Source organism: Helicoverpa armigera, chromosome 22, assembly GCF_030705265.1.
Source record: "Helicoverpa armigera isolate CAAS_96S chromosome 22, ASM3070526v1, whole genome shotgun sequence".
NCBI lineage: Eukaryota > Metazoa > Arthropoda > Insecta > Lepidoptera > Noctuidae > Helicoverpa > Helicoverpa armigera.
Window position 1 is genome coordinate 8,499,718 of NC_087141.1, and position 17,629 is coordinate 8,517,346.

At 34.3% G+C, this 17,629-nt stretch overlaps 1 protein-coding gene across 4 annotated transcripts in view; it reads right to left on the minus strand.

Moving 5' to 3' along the window:
- LOC110382306 (uncoordinated protein 58) overlaps window positions 1-17,629 on the minus strand; it is a 367,231-nt gene that overhangs the window by 290,952 nt on the left and 58,650 nt on the right. For 2 of the 4 annotated variants that reach the window (XM_049842941.2, XM_049842935.2), the window contains exon 2: window positions 6,213-6,240. The exons of the other annotated variants lie outside the window; for them this stretch is intronic. The gene's annotated coding sequence lies outside the window, so the exon portion shown is untranslated. The remainder of the gene's footprint in view (window positions 1-6,212; window positions 6,241-17,629) is intronic. 4 annotated transcript variants of the gene reach the window in all.

The window sequence follows — 17,629 nt, forward strand, 5'->3', positions numbered from 1 at the left end:
GGAAATAATGTTTCTTGTACCTAATGTAGATGACGACAGATAGTATTAAATTGGGATAAAGACTTATCATTAACAACTTATACACAAGGATTGCACTGTTTTTGATTGATCCAATAGCCAGCGAAACCAGTGAAGAATCAAACTATGAAATTTCAAAGGTATAGAAGTCGCTGAAACTTCGATATAACTATAATGATGATAACATCATTATCACAATCAAAAGTGACTAGAGAACAGTAAGCAATTCCAGGAGCATAAACTATAGCATCTGAAACAATACAACAGTAGTTACATAACAGAATATTCATTTGTAATATTACTCAACCACAATTTAATACACAGCACAACTAATTAATTACCAGCTGTATCCAATACCTTTGATTTTGGTAATTAATGTTAATCAAAGGTATTTTAATTGATATTGTCGAAATGAAATAGCTCTGAGGTTTGTCTATTGTTAAATGATATTGTGTTTATTAGTGTCTAAAGCTAAAGTAGGAAAATAGCTGTTGATAATTAACGTTTATTAACGCACACTGCTAATTGTTATATTAAATCACAGTTAATAAATACATCATTCAATTATTGTAACATTTATTAATAACTAGCGGTTTCCCCGCGTTTTCACCCACGTCCAGTGGGAACTACTGCCCGTACTAAAATAAAATATAGCCTATGTTACTCGGGAATAGTGTAGTTTTCCACAGTGAAATAATTTTTCAAATCGGTTCAGTAGTTTCGGAGCCTTTGGTAGTACAAACAAAATAATGTTTCCTGTTTATTATATTAGTATAGATATGTAATGCCTCATTACCAATCAGTTAGGTCGTTTATATAACTGAGGTGATGATGTATGGTGATAAGAGAAGTGAAGCTGAATGATCATCTGGCTAGCTTTTTTTTTAATAATTTTATATCCAGCTCCTTGTGACTAGAGATGGAATAATAATTGTAATTTCAAGAAATGTGTACATTTTTATACTTTATACATTATAAGAGCTTTGATCTTTAAAATTACATTTATTAAAAGCAATTATTTTATTTCTTTCTTCTATTGAATCAGTTTCCGAGAAGATGTCGTTGTAAATACAAACTACAATTATTGTAAAAGTCTGATACACAGACATTTATTGACAGTATTAAGTCAGACCTGAATAGGCTAGACTACATAAATAACTTAGGTACTTATAACATTTCTGAGCCCCGTTAGTAATGAACTTCCATAATCCTGCTATTCATTCTATTTCAATATTTGTTCGGGAATATATTTGTGTAGTTAATAATAAAAGTAAGTATATTTTGTTTGTAAAGACTAAGGGTCAATTCACACTGAAAGAGCAGCGGCCGGCAGCGGCCGTAAGAGCACGGAAAATGTAAGAGCGCGGCGCGATGCGGCGCCGCGCGGCGCCGCGCGGCCCGCCGCGCTCACGCTCAATCCCTTGCAATTACGGCCGCTGCCGGCCGCTGCCGGCCGCTGCTCTTTCAGTGTGAATTGACCCTAATGGATCTTCTATTGATTGAAGATGTATGTATTGCTAAATGCTTACAATGGACGAACTTAGGATTTACTTAATGAATGTTTTATTATTGTTGTGAAGTACTGTAATAATGTTTTATGATTATTATGATCATAAAATGTTGATGTTGCTGTCAAATTGATGTCATAGTTGAGAAATGAAAACGAGATGTAATTTAAATATCTCTTTATCAATGTGGATTAACTAGCAAAATAACCTCAACATTTATAAATATTACCAAAAATAACCTTAACTTAGTAAAAAATATGAATAGGTACTTTTTCTTAAAGACAAAGAGAAAAAAAAGTAAAGTTATAGAAAACTAGCTTTTGCCCGCAACTTCGTTCGCGTGGAATAGTGACTACCAGCAGATTTTTGATTTTACCAATAGATGGCGCTATATGTCCGGAATAATTTTATTTTTATTTTTTTTGTAATAAAAACTATCCTATGTCCTTTCTCAAGTTTCAAACTATGTCTGTACCAAATTTCACACAAATCGGTTCAGTAGTTTAGGCGTGAAGAAAAGACAGACAGACAGACAGAAAGACAGACAGACAGACAGACAGAGTTACTTTCGCATTTATAATATTAGTTTGGATAATACAAAAAATAATCTACGATCAAACCCAACCCTTTCGTGCCACATCTAGTAATACTATTCCCATTTATCTTCGCCGCGCGTCGGTTGCGATAAAATTCTTTATGCATCTACCCTCTGAATCGTCTCAGGATCCAGTTTCATTACGCTAACGAAATAATTCAATTATGTTACCCTACTCGCAGCCGTGAGACCTCGCCTCGGCTTCTCATTCATTTGAATTTGGCGTCTGATTATTTTTTATTGCGTTACGCTGAAGTCTGCGTTTTGACGTTCAGCGTTGGTATTTAAGGGTTGCTTTTTGTGGGCTGCAGGATTGGTGGAAATAGTTACTACGGTTCTGGTACATAAAGGGCTTAAGAAGGAACATGGTGGGTTTTAGTTAGTAAGAGTCTGACTAGCAAAGTGTCATCTGATAATTTTCCATAAAAAAGGGTATCATTTAAACCGTAAACGATTTTTTTTTAGCAGGTTTAACAGATGTTTTTAAACCATCATACAACATCTGACAGTAATTTAAAACCGTTGAATATGTATTACCTAACTTGACACCTCTCACTACTCTTGAAAGCCAACCAAGACTTTTTAACAAAAATATTCTTTCTAAAATTCATAAAAAAGCTTTATCAATGAAATATGAGAATGAGATCCTCACTTAAATCACTATAATTTTATTTCCCCGATTCAATTTCAGATAAAGAAGCCAATTTTTTCTTTAATTTTTCTTTTCGTAATAATAAATTCGAAATTTTCCGGAACCAAATCAAATTTGTTCGCTGTAATAAAAAACCAAGTACTCTAAAACTTAAATCTTTGGCAGATATTACTAGAACTCTTCAATATTTTATTGATCTGCAGTTTTATGATTATCTACAGATGCAGGAAAGATGAGCTGAGATAGCATAAGGAAGGTAGGTCAGACGCTTTCTTGTAGGTCAAGCAACGTACTGTACTGTTATCGGCACGAATCTTGAGCTCTGACCTACATCTGCGCAGAAGTGATTTATTAACAAAGAACCAATCCCGAGTGACGGCTATGACGCGATGCACTGCGGGCCAATCACCGCTTTGCCCCCTGCGCCTCACTTCATACCACAAAAGGGACCCAACGTACGGTAGGCACGATCAGTTACTAAAACTATAGGGGCGTTCGGATTTCTTGTCGAATCAAAACCAATCTGTTAAAGATTGGTCTAACGATAAACGACAAGAGAACGAGAAGACTTTTTTATCCAGTTGCGGGAGAAATTGTTCTGTTTCTAGGAAAAACTAGTATACACACAACGCTAGGGAACAACATATATATTTTATATACAATCGTAATCTTAATTCTTAAAAAATAATCATTGTTTTCTCTAAAATGTTTCATAAAACAAAACCACAAACCTAATTATGCTCACAGAACATTCTCGAAATACACGCGAATAAAAACTGACACACATAATGACATCACAATGACATTACAGGGTTATCACAACCCGTAATGTCTGCGACACAAATGTGACACACGTGAATCGCTAACGATTGCAGACGACATCAAATGTGAATAAAAATTTAAGTGCTAACATATTCAATATCATTTCAATGCTGTGCACACTTTCAGACTTACAGACTTTTAGTCGGCCGATAGTTTCGGGCTCATAAATCAGATGGAGATGAATGCTAATGCGCACATTACACCAATTGGGTTTCCGACCAACATTGACTAAAAAGTTTGAATGGACCTTCTAGGCACTTAAATGTTTATTCACATTTGATGCCTATAGCCTTATGGCGAACTATCGGCCGACAATAACATCATCATCCTCCGAGCCTTTTCCCAACTATGTTGGGGTCGGCTTCCAGTGTAACCGGATTCAGCTGAGTATAGTAAGTTCAACTCAGTCGTGCGCGCGGCCTTTTGTGTGGGTAATCCTTGTACATATACAGTGACTTTGTGTGCGTGACAAGAGGTACAGTCAGGTACAAATACAGTTATTTCGGGGTTGTATACAGGTGTTTAAGAAAAATAGTTATAACGTAATTTAGTGTTAATCTTTTTATAACGATTCTGAATCGCTACTTGAAAAATCAAATGATTAATTTTTGGATTCGCTACTTTCCAAGGTGAATTATAAATTCTGACTCCATGTCAAAATGTCTATAGTATTCTTCTTTATTCTTTTGTACATGTCGACAAGTATTACCCCACATCCCTTAATCAATTTGATTTAAACGTTCATTTATGAGTTTCATTATTTCCGTCTTATTTTGGTCGACATTATGCGAAGCAATATAATTTTGTTAAATTCCCCACACATTTTGTTTACATTATTATACATGATTACGTTTTTTTTACATTCTTAGTCCACACTTTTATTTATTGTCCGCGTACCCCGAGCTAGAAAATATGTAAGGAGTATTTAATTCATCTTAGATATCTCACGTCATTTATTTCTTAGACACTGTCAATGTCAATTTGAAAAGACGTATGAGAAAGTAATGAAAAACTGTAAAATGTTATAATAAAAAGCTTTGAATGTTTCATTTTTTGAAACGCTACCTGACTCCTTTGAAACATTTTCTCCGTGAAGAACTAGACATTTTCGTAAACGACTGTACCCATAACAAAAAGCGATAAGAACACGTCATGCTCGGACGACGTCACTGTCACACGAATGAAAGTTGTATATTTACAAGCCGACGCACACATAGGGCCGCGCGCAAATCTGAGTTGAACTATCTATACCAGTGCTTTACAAGGAGCGACTGCCTATCTGACCGGTCGAAAATAACACTGCTTAAATTATTTAAGCAGTGTGTGAGGGCTCTTAAGCTTTATAATTTTAGCATGCCTGTTCAGTATTGCTTATGTTCCAAAAATTATAGAGGCAACTATTAAATATTCACCACTAGTAAACTGACTGACAATGGTTCTTAGCTATCAAATGATATAAGTGATAGTATAAAAATCAACTGTTATCAAAAGATTGTCTTTAACTTTCCATCTAAAAAATAAATAACAGGCTAAAAAACTTTAGTCTTAATAAAAAAAAAACAACTAAAATAGTATTCAATGCTTAAATACACAAGTCGCCATTTCCCGCCTGTCAAACAGCATTGACCAAAAAAGGTTCTATACCAACGAAACTTCTTAATAAATTCTGAACATAATATTCAAGGTAGGTAACTAAAAGTGAGCTAATAATAGCCTTTTTCAGCACGTGTGAATTCTTTTCAAAAAGCTTGTCTAGATAAAAGGGGCCTTGACAAAACCTCAATGCCTAGGGTACAGGAATTTGGGTCTTTTCATAGCTTTTTGGGGCAATGTCACGTATTTTTAAGGATATAATATGAGTATATTAGTGTAGAATGAACTGGTGGGTGGTAGGTACTAGTTTATTAGAAATAGGTCTTTTTTGCAAGAATTGTAATAAAACATGAATTCTATATTGTCTAATTGTGGATTTCAATAACTGATCTATCTGTTCAGCGATTTAAGATTGAATTTTGACATTAGCTTCATATAAATTATGAGTATGGTCTGACCGTTTTTTGGTGCAGTTGACAGTTGCTGTCAGTTAGTACAAATAACGGTATTTTTTCTTGACAACTGTCAGGAGAGAATTGTATAAATTGCTGCACGTATTTTTATGCAGTTTTGGCCAGAAAACTGAGTTATTCATGAGAAAAGATTAGATGGAATCAAAAATAAGAGCCATTTTCTCAAAAAAACAGACTGAAAAAATATTCACAAGAAATGTAAGAATAGTTAAAACAAAATGTACAAAATACATTAAATGTTATATATATGAGCATGGTTTATTCAATATTTTTTCCAATAAATAGTTTTCCATCTACTTTTTACTGAACTAATTATTATTATAAATCAGTTTTCACAATAATTTGCCGAGCTATTTAATTAGCTTTTGAAAATGAGCTGCTATTATGAATAATTATTAAAAACCTTTATAAATACGTTGTAAAATACTAATATTAATAAATTAATTGCTGATATATGTTTGTTTTTAATTGCTATATTTATGGTGAAGTGTAATAATTTTCAGTCATTATGTATTCTCATGAAAGTAAATAAATATTTTATTATAACATACCTTTTTCAATGAAGTGGCGGAATGGAATCTGAAAACAAAGAAAAATAATGTTTAATATTTTTTTGTTTTTTTTTTTATTTATTTAAAATTATTTGTACACACACAATAAAGAAAAACAACAGGAAAGAAAAAAATTACAAAAGTAATGCTTATTTCGAAAGAAATCTCTTCTTTCTGCGAAAGGAACAAAATAGATATTCTGTCGTGTATTATATGCAACTACTCTGAGAATATAACGTTCTTTTGTTTTACCGTATCCCTTTATTTAAACAAAAATATTTACCATCGATATCGACATATTCTCATCCCTTAAACACCCCATCCCTAACAATCTCCATTTTATAATCGTCAGCGAAAAAAAATCCCGACACTCATTAAAGGAACTAAAACGTAATTAAGTACCGTTAAGTCTAATAAAAGTCAAGCATAATTACATCAATCAAAAGATGCTTAAATAAAGATTTTTATTAGGCCACAATCAAATTACCGACTTGGCGATAGCTAAATCGCCGACGTAGCGCGCCCCTTATAATCGAATATTTGCAAAAAGTCTAACGACTCGTAGGCCGTAGGCGGACATTAGGAGGAATTGGAGGAAAAAATCCGGGACATTTTTCCACCATTCAATGCCTTGACCTACCCATGTTTCATACAAATTGAAGATAAGGTATAGGGTGACCATATTATATTGACAAAATTAATAATTATATATATTTTTTTCACAAATTCATTTGAAACTTTCAACACCTAGCAGCACTGGTTTTTTGAGACATTGACAACTTTTAATTTTTAAGGATTTTGATTGAAATTCATCGTCGCATCATCGAAATATAAAGGGATTCAAGATAGATTTTTTAAACAGTGTATTTAAAAATAAATGTAAAAAAATAAGTTAATTTTCGATAAACCATTTTCTTTTTAAATTAAAAAAAAATCTAAATTAAATTTTCTAATTTCCATTTAAATTATTCAATCTAAAATGCAATGAAAAACATGACAAGTTCAAATATAAATCGAATCCAAATGATTTAGCGTAAAATGAATCAAACGCATCTCAACGTGTTCAGAATAAATCTTTGCTGAACAAAGCAATTTTTTATTCCGTCCATGCACAAGAAAAGCTTTCAATAAATTGAATTTTATATTAGAAAACATCAATTTAAAAATATGATCGAGGTCAGAGCAAGAAGTATTAGAGTACCTGCAGACTGCTGATTAAATAGTCGGCCGACAGTTGACCCGATAGTTGGCATTAAAAAAAAACTATATGTATAGGTCCAATCATTCGTGCATCGGAGAGTACGTAAATGTCGGTCCTGCGTCTGATCTCTCTCCAATCGTGTCGGATTGCCGTGCCATCAGGCTATGAGAGCGAAGGAATAGTGAGTGCACCTTTGTCTGCGCAAATGCTTGTGCACTATAGGTAATATGTCCTGCGCATTGGTTAATCTCCTTATATGAGGATCGCCGCCGTGGCTGATAATCAGCTAGGAGGACATCATCATCACTACTATTCATGTTCATACCTACTGATTTAAGAGCCCAAACAAACTATCGGCCGACTAAAAGTTTGCAGTCTGCTCTCTTAATATAATAAAACAATTACGATATATTTTCTTTATGACTGTCGTAAATATTATCATAAATAATATTGCTTTGTTTGGACAGTTAATGGCTTATTCCGAGTGGACGAAGTTAGACTCGTAATGACCGTCCGTGGGTGGAAAGAAAAAAAATTGAGAATATGAAAATAGATTTTTGCTGCTGGCAATATTGAGCTGGATTATTTATTTAAGTACTGGATTAACGGCTGGTGAGCGTGCTGTCCTATATTCGATACTTAAGTAGGAAAATAAGTACATATAATATTTAGGTGAATAATTCACGTTTAACTATATTAATTGTTTTAGACGTTTTTTTTAAAAAAAAAATTAATCATCCAATGCAATTAATTAGGTTTTTCGTAGTTAAATGCAATGTCTTTATTTTCTCATCTCAAGTAATACGGTTCTCAATAAGCTGTAATATTTCATATGTTTTCATTTCCAATTAACTTTTAACGTCTCTAAAAAGAAAGTGCACTAAATACTCTGTTTATAGACTGCGGAAACCAATACCAAATTACGGAGGCAAAGGCCAAGGCCCCATTAAAAAACAAAACACCATCACATATCAAAAATAGACCCAACCTTTTCCCCTCCATTATGACATCAGGATATCTAAAAATAAGTATGGAAACTGTCCGTTATCATTACACAGTGTTGTCACCCTAGCGACGGTGTATTTATGTCTGACAACAATGCGTGACTGAGGAGTCAACAGTTGACAAGTAACACCTATATACTCCGGTTTTTGTACCCACGCACATGAGTAAGGAAAGATGTGGAGATGCCATAATGCAGGTATAGTAATCGGCACGAATCTTGAGCTCTGACCTTCACCTGCGCAGAAGTAATTTATTGAGTCCCTTTTGTGATATGAAGTTGAGGCGCGCGGGCGGGCTACAGCGGTGATTGGCCCGCAGTGCATCGCGTCATAGCCGTCACTCGGGATTGGTTCTCTGCTAATAAATCACTTCTGCGCAGATGTAGGTCAGAGCTCAAGATTCGTGCCGATAACTTATAGGTTAGGCGCCTTCTTCTAGGTCAGATTCGTAAAGCGGGACATGACCAAAAAAATCAGTTACGAGTGAACTAATGAGGCGCTCAGGTGCTAAGAGACATCTGTCAACGCTTTTTGGTATTACAAAAAAGGTCGGGTCCAAAGAAGGAGTATAAGGGCGAAAACAGTAACGTTCCTCGTCCCCCGTTCACTCGCATTTTAGCGCGCTACTTTCTTAGGCGATTTTCTGTCATGGCACCTCCGCTAACTATTTTGTTCTCCATGTGCCCCGGTCTGTCTATTGAGAGAGTACAAAGAAGGTTGTGTAGGTCAAAGGATGGTCACTTGGTGGGCTATCATACCTCCTGGTACGGTAGACTGCACACCAGTGGTAACTGTCATGGACCTTAACTCAATAGTAATAAGTACGATTTTCCTATAAAACTGTTACCACTGACCTGAGATTGACTGTACAAGCAGTTCTATGGAGGCGGGCTTTTTTAGGATAGGTTGGTAGTCAGTTGTTTTATATTGTTGAAGTTAGAGCTTAGGCAGTGTTAGGCACTGTCTGTGGTAGTTTTGGTATATTCGAAGGATCTTCATCCTTATGTCATGCTATAAGAGCGAAAAGAAAATTCTATATTTTTTTTGCGATTGCGTATGGGTGCTATATTGTTGAAGCTGCTTATTTTGTGGAAAATTTTCGGAAAATATTGATAATTTTGTTTTGAAAATTGGTAGGTTGAATAAAGAGGTTTCTGCGTTTGTTCAATATTGAAAAAGGGTTTACTTATCATTGTTTGTGTTTTAATTTTTGGCTGCAGTCTGTAACATTTAAAACGCAACATGGTATTAAGACTTATGTCTAAGAAAATTGTTACAGACTAAATCCAGAAATTAAAGTACAAAGCAATGAATTTCAACCTTCTTCCATCCAACACAAACGCTACTATATACTATATTCCAACCACCAATTGCCAAAACAAAACCCACCAATATTTTCCGAAAATTTTCCACAAAATGAGCAGCTAATTAATACAGCATCCTATAGGTATAAAATCCTAGCGAGAGATATTATCAGCCGAGTGCATTGATCCGACAAACGAGCTAGTTTACCTAGCAAATTATTTGGCGCGAAACAGGTTAGCTGGAAAATTATGCCTTGGACTGGCTTATAAGCTTTTCTATGAGTATACTTTGGGTTATATATGGGTAATTAGCTGGTTCTGGTTAGCTGTAGAGGTAAATTTTGGTTTGTAGCCTGTATGTAAAACTAGAAGGCTTGAGCAAGCACTAGTTTCTAAACTATCTGTAGGTAATACCTAAAATCGTTTACTTTATAAGTCTCAGACTTTAATTACATAAGCTTATGCTGAATCGTAAATATAATCCTAACAAAAAATATCTTTCTCTTTGGGTAGTTTAACAGAAATAAGACAATTTGGAACATCATCTATTATTTTTCACAGTTAAATATAAAACATAATCATTAGCCTTTTTCCTAATTTTGTATTAAGACTTGATATATATGAAATTACCATATACTAAGAAATAAATGCTATTCTATTCTAAACTTTAACATGGGATTATATCTATCCCCCAAAAAATTGGTAACCAAGAGCATAAATATAAATTACAATAAGTAATAGTATTACATGTCATTTTCCGAGCGAAGGACCATCAAATTAAAGGTAAACAGGCAAATTCCACGTTAAACAGAACCTTATAAATAAAGTCTAGACCACCTCCAAAGCATACCTACCTCATTACTCCACATTCATATAATTGGCGCACTTATCTACGTATATTATTACATTGCTTAACTCGGCCGAGCAGAAGAGATTCATCATACTAATACTAACATTTGTCTTGGCTCTTAAAATGGAGAAAATAAAAGATATTCTGTCTGTTATGTTGGAGATGTTATTGAAATAGGAGTTTCTAAATTCATTGAGGCAAAAGCTGTATTTTTCATGCTATTGCCCATTTTAAAATACTAGCAATGTCAGTTGTATATAAACGTAACTTGTGAGATGACGGCAGACAGAAGAGTATGGAAGAAGAAAACATGCTGCACCGACCCCGAATAAAAAACAATGGGATAAGGGTAGGAGGATGGTGATGCTTAATAATGGGTATGGATTGAACTAACAATCTCTCGATTACCAGGCTGACACCTTAGCCATTGGGCTATTGCTGCTTTTGACAATCGTAATCAACCCCAATATAAACCAAAGCTACTGCGAATCAACAATCGCGTATAGTTGAACATAATAACCATATTATATTTGAAGTTTTTCTCTTTCTCTCACCCAAACTCATATTTTTTTCTTTCTTACAAAGACTCTACTGGCTTTCAACAGAAAAACTTCAAGACAAAAATAATCATAAAAAACACTCCCAAATTCACAGCCATTTAAGACTTAAAATATAATCAACGAAATGTGAATCTACAATTCAGTCTGGAACTAGGTTAAAACATTACAGTCTAGCCTATGAAAGTAATCGAGCAAAATATTCATATCTACCTACATTACGCTAGTATTTTCCAGTTTCTTATCTAGGTTTTCTTTTCCTTCCTACTTGGCTAAAGTCCAACTGATATAAACTGTGGATGCATCAGCGAAAGAATATGTATTTACCTAGAGAATAAGTTATTATGAATGTGTTAGGTGGAGAAGGGATTAAGTTAAGTGAATCTATGAATATTATAAGTGTGTAGTAACTCTGTCTGACTGTCGGGTTTTTATACCAAAACTAATGAACCGTTTTTAGAGGGAGTTGTACCATTTAACCATAACGATAACCAAACCATAACCAGCCTTATACTGACCGCCCATTGTTCAGTTTGGCGATTTGAAACTAAAGCCACCTTATGAAATACACACAGTCCACAATCTAAGAAAGGTAATGGTAGTTTTTATGTGGGTGTGCGTGTGAAGTAAGAATAGAAGATATAAATTGGCAGTCATAATCCGATATTAGATTCACCTCTGAAGAGACTCGTTAGACAGTTGAATCAAACGATTGATACAGAAACCTATACTTTTATACACGGCAAGCATCGCCAAAAACATATCTCAACCTAAACAGAGTAACTTGTAAGTAATTCGAAATATATTTATTTATACTCGGAAACTTCTGCACTGCTCCTATACCTCTAAATAAGGATAGCTTAATTTTATACTCATGAGCCCTTTTAAAAACTCCTTTCAAATAAATGTCGATTAATAAGTAACCCAGTTATTTTCACTAATAAAAACCTTAAGCTCTATTTCAAAAATAAAATACCCAACAAGTCATATTCCCAAGAACATGATACCTATAAAATGATGTAGAACAAAAGCCGTCTAACTAACTCCCAGCGGCATAGTGCGCAGTAAGTCATCTGACCAGCTATAATTGAGTAAAATAATAAGAAACAAGTATGTTTGCTGTCATTGATGCAGCCAATTAGCTAGCCACGATTTTCACCTAAAAAAGCTTTATTTAGGCAGTTGGATCAAGCGCTTGATACAGAAAGCTGTAGTTACTTCAATACACGGCACACATCGTTAAAAAAAAATATTTAAACCTATACAGAGTTATATATGTACTTGTAATTTGACATAATTTCATATAAATTACTGAACTCCGCCTATATACCTATAATAGTAGCTTAATTTTATTGCTATTGATCCCTTTTAATAACTCCCTTCAAATATACATCGTGTATATTCACGAGTCATTTTCCAGTAACAAAGAGCCATATTCCCAAGAACATGATACCTATAAAATGATGTATAACAAAAGTCGTCTAACTAACTCCCAGCGGCATAGTGCGCAGTAAGTCATCTGACCAGCTATAATTCTGTAAAATAATAAGAAACAAGTATGTTGGCTGTCATTGATGCAGCCAATAGCTAGCCACGATTATCACCGAAAAAAGCTTTATTTAGGCAGTTGGATCAAGCTCTTGATACAGACAGCTGTACATCTATAAACGGCACGCATCGTTCAGAAAAATATCTAAACCTATACAGAGTTATGTACTTGTAATTTGACATAATTTCATATATAAATTACTGAACTCCGCCTATATACCTATAATAGTAGCATAATTTTATTGCTATTTTTCCTTTTTAATAACTATTTTCATATATACATCGTGTATATTAACGAGTCATTTTCCAGTAACAAAAAGCCATATTCCCAAGAACATGATACCTATAAAATGATGTAGAACAAAAGCCGTCTAACTAACTCCCAGCGGCATAGTGCGCAGTAAGTCATCTGTCCAGCTATAATTCAGAACCCGCCCACGCAGTCAGATGACCCTTACGTCTTAACGATTGCGTCTGTAATTTATATTTTCTATACTTTAGTAGGAAAATGGATGATTATTATCTGGCTAAGCTTGTGTATTAGTTGTAGTATAATACCGAAACTGGGGTCGTCTTCCAGTCATTTTGGATGTAGCTGAGTACCAGTGTTTTATAAAGGAGAGAATACCTGGGTACCCCTTGGTTTAACTGGTTGTCAGACTTTCAGGTTTCGGGCTACTCGCGATGTAAAAAAGTAGATAAACTTATATACATTCGGTTATTTTTGATTAAGGCTAGCGTTTGCTGAAAGGGATTGATATAAAATGAAAAATGTCGCGGCAATAAATTGGCAATTATTATTTCGATTGCCAATATAACTTTTTGACTTTATCCACCAAAATATATAGGTACCTATAACCAAAAGGGACGTAGCAAAACAATCAGTTTGATTCGCATAATTTCAAAATTTAACTTCATAAAAAATATACTGAAAAACAGAAAATAAAGTAAGCTACTCAATCCATTTTCCCGTAAATAGGGCAACGGCCTTATAAATATGAATGGCCAAGGTTTTACGAATGAATTTGTTTAAAAAAAACAACTAAACTTTTGATAAATGTCGGTGTTACACGAAATATTTTTTTAAACAAAAATTTTCATTTATTTTTTTGGTACTTTTCTCTGCTGTTTTATTTATTTTGTACCGTTTGACCAATGGACTGGGTTTAAAGTCTGTATTTGGGGCTATTTATTTTGTCTCTTTGTTTTAAAACTTTTGTTACTACCAGAGAGATTCTATTAATCATCACAATTATCGAAATTACAAAATAGCTGAATTATTTCAAACGCAAATCAAATCATTTTTTTTTACCAGTACATTAACGTATGTAATTTAATGTGATATAATAAGCAGGATAGAATATCCAAAAATGAAAAACAATATACAAAATAATAAAAAAAAAACATACAATTACCGGTTGTTGTTAAAAGCAGAACAGAACTGAGAACATTCTGGATTTCATAAATACAATCATTTGTATGTAAGAGAAAATAACAAGTACATGTTGAGAGTAATTAAAACGTTTCGTTGGTATTATATGGAAATTACATTTAAATTCATTTTTGTAACAAGAACAGTAAAATAGTCAGTCACATTTGTTTGAGTCTCATGAGATGAAAACTATTGATATCAATGAAGTAAGAGAATTTCTTACTAACTCCGGCCGGCGGTTTCACCCGTAACTAATGGGAACTACTTCGCTCATCTGGATAAAAAGTAGCCTGTAGCCCTATAAAAAATAAACAAACTCTTGAGTCCTATCTTTTTTATTTCATGTAGGCCTTTACAAGCACTAATGAATGTCAAAAATACAAATAAGTTTCATTCTAATTTCCCATTTCAAAAGCTTCCTATGGAGAAGAACGGTCAAGAAAATCCATGGATAATCTTTTTCTATGAATAGTATGGCTATTACAATTTGTATGTATTGATACATACAATAATAGTAGCAGCATGCGCAGATCATGTAGGACTACCGTGATTCAGAACATCTATAAATAACCATCTATCTACTTAATTACGATTGCGACTAATACCTATTTGGTCCTCCATAGATCAATACTAACTCCTCTATATATAAAGTTACTCCTTTATCTCAGCTACAATAGAACAATAAACTTGACTTACAAAAGGATCGGTCAGAGTTATTTCACATTGTATTGTAACTCGATAATGGGCTATGAATAATAATTAATAACAATAATTGATTGGTCTAAAAAGTTTGGCTTTACAATTTTCAAGTATCGATTTTGTTAGCCGACTTCAAAAAAAGGGAGGTTCTTAGTTTGACCTGTATGTATGTATGTGTGTTAGTGCGCGGTTAGGTACCTCACGTTTGCTGAACCTATTTTAATGCTCTTTACAAATTCTCTATCCGGTTGTATCCGATTGCCATCCCATGGAGCTATGAGAGTGAAGGAATAGTGAGTGCACCTGTGTCAGCGCAAATACTTGTGTGTGCACTATAATTTGTCCTGCGCAGCTGGCTGATCTCTTAAGAGAGAACAGAAAATTCGTCCAAGACGCCATTATATTGAATGTTTTTAATAAGTAAATGTCTACAATAAACAATAACAAACTCCATTTCACTCAATTATGAGTTTCCGAAATTTTCCAAAGTTTCAAGTTACAGGAAATCAATACCAGTCCAAACTTAAAGGTTTTGGTACAATGACGTACCTAACTGTAGTTATTAGAGTATTCTCACACTGCAAACTTTTAGTCGGCCGATAGTTTCTTTGGGCTCTTAAATCAGTATGAAGGTTAATGGTAGTACGCACATTACAAAGATCAGCAAGTACTTAGCCGATATCAGACCGACTGGAGACTTTGATTGGAATCAAGATTTTCATTAAAATAATTTTTCTTACCATGGGGTCAAAATTCGAGGTAGCCTAGTGTCTAAAGCATCAGCTTCTCAAGTATAAGTGCGTGGGTTCGATTCCAGGTCAGGCAAGTAACTATGCAACTTTTCAAAGTTTGTATTTACTTTCTAAGTACCTATACCTTAGACACCAATGACTGATAAAATGTTAAGGAAAACATCTCGAGGAAACCTAGACTATATAGTCAGAAATCATCAACCCGCATTGAGCAAGCGTGGTGATTAATGCTCAATCCTTCTCCGTGTGAGAGGAGGCCGCAGCCAAGCAGTGGGCGCGATAAAAAGGCTGTAACTGGGGTCAACTGTTGGCCGACTTTTTAGTCTTCAGTTTGTGATTATTCTAAAGGTTTTGGTACAATGTCGTGCCTAACTGTAGTTATTAGTCCGAAGCCTCTGAAGTAGTAAAGTTTAATCTAGGGTTAGAACATCGTGATAGGTTAAACACAGTTTATAATGGGTTTGACACTCGGTTTGTAAACTTGTTGAAATTACTTCACGAAGAAGCATTAAAGGTAAGTTTCTAGTTTTATTGAGAAACGTTACAGGTTTCTTTGGAAAATTATAAGGCACTGCTTCCCGCACCTGGATAAGAAGCCTTTGTATCATATAATATCTTGAAAGAGCCATCATCATTTGAATGTGTTGTTATACATAAAATTTCATCATCATCTACTTAGCCTTTTCCCCACATGTTGGGGTTGGGTCTCGGTCTAAACAGATGCTGAGTATCGTCCCACTGCTGGGCACAGGCCTCCTCTCAGACGGAGAAGGATAGAGCATTAATCACCACGCTTGCTCAATGCGGGTTAGTGATTTCAGACTTTATAGTCCAGGTTTCCTCAAGATGTTTTCCGTCACCTTTTTATCAGCCATAGTCACAACGAGTTACACGTGTCAAATAATCATAAGGTGAAGCAATACCTAACACGTCATTACTAAGACGCTATTTACCCCTACATCGACTCCATTTAAAATCCAATATAACCAGCAAGCAAACATAAATACCAGTAACTACAATATTCAAGTCTACAATTTACTTCTCTACCCAACACTACGTACTATATTCAACAAAGTACTGCACTAATCTTATATCTTCGCTGTTTAATACAACGCCTTCTCTTCAAATATAATGTTATGTGCACACTACATGTGAGCATGTGAGCGTTAGTTGTCAATTCATTGTTATGGTGATTGTCTTTTGTTAAGGTATGGTTACACATAAGGTATTACTACTTATTTTATGTTACAAGCAGAATAACTTTAACTTTATTTAAATACTTTTTTCTTAACGACGTCAAAATTCATCAAATGACCCCTCCCAATGTGGGTTAGCAGCGGTGAGGGAGTGTCAGACTCTTACTGACTAAAAGCCGTCGTGTTCCGTCGTAGGCCTTTTTATGTGCCAGGGCCGCGGTAAATACTTAGACTTAATATCATGTTTGTAATAAATGTAGTTTTAAATAGTATTAAGTTCTTAGCTGTCGCACTAGTATAAGCCCTTTAAAGATAGTTTAAGGTGTTTTTAATGAATATAATTAAAATAGGTACGTAAGAGGCGTTCCAAGTTTTCATCCCGCCAAACTTTTTGTCGTCTCAGAACATAGCGCGAATTTCTCGTCAGATGGGAATTAAATCGCATAAGAGATAGATTGCTAGCATAATAGTTAGGTTTTCTAGGATATGGACTTTCTAAGGCTTAAAATTCCTGAGATTATATGTTTAAGTCAACAGATAAATTAACAAAAAGTCATCAGCTTGATAATATTAATATAGATGTATATTGATGTATGTATTGTGTAACGTATATTTTAACTAACAGATAACGGGTTCCTGAAAATTGCTACAAAATTGTGAGAACGCCAATTAAAATTGATACATTTCGTTAGGTTGACCGTGTTAAAGTCATCAATTTTACGGATACAATCTATTTTATTAATAACAACTATCTTTTTCCTGTGACAAATACAAATGCAAACTGTAGCCTACAATCAGAGGTTTCTGACACTACAGCTTTATAATATTAATAAAGAAATGTATCATATTTTAATTTTAAAAGTCACTGCCTAAA